This window comes from Macrobrachium nipponense, chromosome 10 (assembly GCF_015104395.2).
Source record: "Macrobrachium nipponense isolate FS-2020 chromosome 10, ASM1510439v2, whole genome shotgun sequence".
In the NCBI taxonomy this organism is placed as follows: Eukaryota; Metazoa; Arthropoda; class Malacostraca; order Decapoda; family Palaemonidae; genus Macrobrachium; species Macrobrachium nipponense.
This window is the reverse complement of record NC_087204.1, coordinates 23,956,459-23,961,458: the sequence shown is the minus strand read 5'-3', so window position 1 is coordinate 23,961,458 and position 5,000 is coordinate 23,956,459. Positions and strand designations below refer to the sequence as shown.

Sequence of the window (5,000 nt, the reverse complement as noted above, 5' to 3'; positions counted from 1 at the left end):
CGAGCCTAAAGAAATTCTACCACTTTTGCTTACTCGGGGAGTAAGCTACTACAAGCTACTTCTGTTATGTTGTTCTTATTCCTTGGCTGGGGGGGAGGAGGGGGGGAGATATGGAAAGTTCTGTGGAAGAGCCTAAAAAGTCTGAAAAAAAAAGGTGTTTCACGTAGAGTTAAAGGTACAGGGAATTTTAGGATAGGAGGATTTATGACTATTTATTAGACTGGAATTGTACAAAAATATTTAATGTGTAGTTAATCATACAGAAACAACATTTCTACTAAAACATACCGTATTTATTTTAATTTTTGTTGGTGAAACAAGGCTCTATTTGACCATGGATTTTAGCTCGTTTAGCGAGTTGGGAATATAATGTTTACAACTTACGCATGAGGGAAAAAAAATCTTGCACACGTCCCTAGTAAGCTGGAGGTCGGATTCTTCTACTACCCTCGCAGTGAATTACGCTATTAATGTTGACCCTTACTACTCCTTTCCAGAAGCCCAAGGCTTCGATGCCTTACAAAGCAGGTTACGGAAGAGATGGGTTTCTGAGGAGCCTGGAAATCGAGCCAAAAGAACTTGAGTTTCTCGCCGATGGATGTTCGAAAAGTTTAGTTCTCTCTACTCTCTCTCTCTCCTCTCTCTCTCTTCTCTCTCTCTCTCTCGCTCTAAATCTAAAAATACAGCAATTCTCTTTGCAGTTTAACAGCTTACCTACATGTTTACTAATTAACTAATTTGTTAAGTTAATTTTTTTTTCCTAATGACTGATCTCTTCTTTCTGCATTTACGATGACCCTCTGTGACTACTTTCAAATGAACACCATATTCTCTGAAAGTCTGAATATCAAGCCAATAACGTTCATCTGAATGAAAATAATATTAAGCTGTCTGAAAGAGTTTTCTTTTGTTCTCTACAAAGCTCTACATTCTTGAACTCTCTCTCTCTCTCTCTCTCTCTCTCTCTCTCTCTCTCTCTCTCTCTCTCTCTCTCTCGCTTTTCGTAATGAAACACTGGAGTTTTTCCTAGATTCTCAATAGATTAACTAAAGTACTTGTCTTCAAAGAAGCAAGGAAGGTATCATATTGAATTCTTTTCCCCATAATTAGATCTTCAAGCGACAGAAATATTTTCTTACCCAAAGAAATAATTCTTCTGCTAGATTTCTAAGAGAAAATTCAAAAAGGGAAATGGGAGCGTTAACACAGAGAAGAATTATTTGAATGTTCTTCAGCGTCGGAAGTTCAACAAGATTAATAAAAAAACTTATCTGACAACAACAACAACAAAAATCCTCTATAGTCTGGTTAAGAAATTATAAAAGAGAGTATAGAACCCCCCCTTTTTTATTAAAAAGATCATTCTTATGCTCTCTCTTTAATTTTTTTAACGAGGAAGATATTCTCTTCAAGCGAAACTTCAATTCACTACTTAATAAAATGTCAACATTGGCAGATCTACGTGTGGCACACGAAAACAAGACCCAACAAGCCGTCAAAGAAAACTATTTTAGACAGAAAATACGACGGGACGAACCTTAGACATCTACAAAAACAGATGATACTGGAAGAAAAGTAGGTGGCATCACGGTCAAATATTACTGCAACGCACTCCTAGCCATAGGGCACTGTGACCTATTGCATTGTTTTATAGTTCAATTAGTTCATCATTAACTAGTTATATGTTAAATGATATTTTCCATTACAGTACAAAAAATATATTGTCACATAGCCTGATCAGGAGTAAGATATTACGTAAATGCTTAAGGTATTGAATAAACTCAACAGCGAAGTGAAACAATTTTTTTTATCCTGCTTCAGAAAACGAGGCAAAGATATTGCTAAACAATAATAATGCCTATAATAAATATTCATTGTGTCAATATAGACTAGTTTTGAGTCTTGGAATTGAAAATCATTACTCTTTGTTTTGTTTGTTTGTATGGTGTTTTTACGTTGCTTGGAGCCAGTGGTTATTCAGCAACGGGACCAACGGCTTTAAGTGACTTCCGAACCACGTCGAGAGTGAACTTCTATCACCAAAAATACACTTCTCTCACACCTCAATGGAATGCCCGAAAATCGAACTCGCGGCAACCGAGGTGGTAGGTGAAGACTATACCGATCACGCCACTGAGGCGCTAAAATCATTACTATAGTACATAATTTCCAGCGATCATTTAGCCTCATTTCTTGTGTCAGGAACTAGCCTAATAGGCCTAGTTTTACAGTACTTAACAGTTGAACTTTAAATGTAGTCATAGGGTTTACTTCTCTTACAGTTCCTGACCCACAAAACGAAGCAAAATAGTTGGTGCAAAATAATGACCACGATCATGATTTAATGTGTGTAAGTAATCTTGGGGTCATGAAATTTAAATTTCAAAATCTTAAGACTGCCAAGGCCCATATTATATGCATTAGATTATTAGTAAGTATTTTGCACACATTGGTTGGTCTCATCTCATGGAGCTGGAAGTTAGGGTTTTTTTCTCACATTTTTAGCTTTTTAAACAACAGCTAAAAGCGAATTGCAAAAAGGGGGTTTTAATAAGTTTTTTTTATTCAGTTTGACTTGATCAATTAGAGCTATATTACCATAAAAGTACCATATTCAGGTAGGTCCTACCTGTTGTAAACATTATCAATTGATAACCTGAAGGGACTCCTGTAATTGTTTGAAAAAAAAAAAAAAAAAAAAGCTTTCTTTAGCAGCCAAGTTTAGGGAGGCCTTTTGAGCGAGCTCTTCAGGAAGAGGAATCCAGAGAGAGAGAGAGAGAGAGAGAGAATGATGTCATAAATTTTCCTTGTCTCATAAAAAAAAAATCTAAGCTAGACCTATGCGCCTATATGCTGTAAGCCTAGGTAGTTTAGTTTATAGCAATTGGCCTAATAACAACAAACAGTTAACAAACAATATGAGAGAGTTGATAATAGGCTCAAGCAAAATCACTTTCCTGAAAATTTCATCAATCATCAACCAAAAGTGTTGCATAGATGTAGGTTTATAAAATAGATAAATTATATAAAAAAGAAGGCATACACAAAGATCTGAATTGTCAGCTCTATAAACATGCCTTACAAATAGATTGATTAAAATTTTTTGTATTGAAAAGTCAGCTGATAATACACCAAACCATGTTGAATTTGCTCCTCTCATCATATATATATATATATATATATATATATATATATATATATATATATAATATATATATATATATATCTAAGGTTTTCTCCAAAATCACCAGGGACAAAATGATGGAGCATACTCTTGCATTCTTCACGTGAAATCATCTTTCCTATTGCACAGATTAACCCAAATTTTGCAGAGAGAAGGATCCATTGGAAATCTGTGAAATGAAATTCCTTTATCTTGGCGATGGCGATCATGATTATCGCAGCAACCGAACACAACATATACCACACCATCTTTGTTATCTCTTATCAACTGATTGAAATGTTAAAAGATCGGCGAATTCCCTCCAAAACAGTATGCATAGTCAATGGACCTCTTGCCACTTACTCAGTTGGGTGCCAAGTGACGTCACCGTGCGCGGGAAATCACCCTACTCTAATTCTACCTTGCTGGAGTCTGCGAGTGACTAGCGCCACTGTTCATTCTTTAAGAAAAGAATATCATATTTCGTACGAGATTCGTACATTTTTCAAGATTGCATCCGTTATGATATTCAAGTGTATATAAATATAGTATTTTTATGTATTTTTTCATTACAAGATGAGGATATTCATTATGTATTGAGGATATTCCTTATGTATTATACCGAACTGAATGAATAATTTCCTTTATTTAGTAATTAATTCAAATACTGAATTTAGTTGTTGTTAATTCTGTTGTTGTTGCTGCTGCTGCTGACGTGTTAAATATACTGAAGAAAAATAACAATCCTGTATTGAACCCTTACAATTCTACTTACTGTCTGTTCAAGAATATCACACACAGACACACACACATATTTATGTTTGTGTGAGTGTGAGTGAACAGACAGTAAGCAGCATTATGAGTCTTCAATACATAATGAATATTTTCAGCTTGTATTAAAAAAAAACTCTCTTCCAGAATTGTTATTTTTCTTAAATATATTTAACACGTCAGCAGCAACAACAGCAACAGAATTAACAACGACTAAACTCAGTATTTGAATTAATTACTAAATAAAAGATTATTCATTCAGTTCTGCCATAATCTTTACAGAGAAAGGTCATCGATTTACCGCCTCGGTATCGAAAAGGTGGAATAATAATAATAATAATAATAATAATAATAATAATAATAATAATAATAATAATAATAATAATAAGAAGAAGAAGAAGAAGAAGAAGAAGAAGAAGAAGAAGAAGAAGAAGAAGAAGAAGAAGAATGACGTGTTGTTGGTCATTCTCATTGTAATAGATGTCATAAATATCTCGAATGAACCTCTCCCAAGAATTGCCGAAGAATCAAATCATTCACTGACCCCAGGTCACGCCCTCATACTAATGTCAAACCGTTTCTACGGCAACACACAAAGAATTTAAACATGCGAGGCAAGAGGCGTCATTGCTATTAGCGATAGACGTTCTTCATCATTCGAGGTTATTTCCCCGTTTCGTAATTCCTCTGCTTCGTCCAATTTCTTGTTGTACCAGATCGATTCTCTTCCAGTGTCGTTAATCAGATGCGAATGATACTCCTCCATCTCTGCACATGAAGCAACCATGTTTTTTATTATTATTATTATTATTTTTGGTTATCTGTAAAAGGAAGCTATTGTGCCGTCTTTGTCTGTCTGTCCGTCCGTCCACACTTCATTCTTTCTGCCTTCAGATCTAAATAAAAACTACTGAGGCTAGAGGGCTTCAATTTGGTATTTCGATCATCCAACTTCCAATCATCATACTTACAAAATTGCAACCCTGTAATCTCATTAGTTTTTATTTCATTTAAGGTTAAAGTTAGCCATGGATAGCGCATCCAGTAGAAGCATTTTCCGGAGGCA

General features: G+C 35.0%; 1 pseudogene; it reads left to right on the top strand.

Annotated features, from left to right (window-relative positions):
* The window catches only part of LOC135223486 (galactosylgalactosylxylosylprotein 3-beta-glucuronosyltransferase P-like), a 17,471-nt pseudogene extending 15,653 nt beyond the window's left edge, over window positions 1-1,818 (top strand).
* Window positions 1,819-5,000: the final 3,182 nt, after the last annotated feature.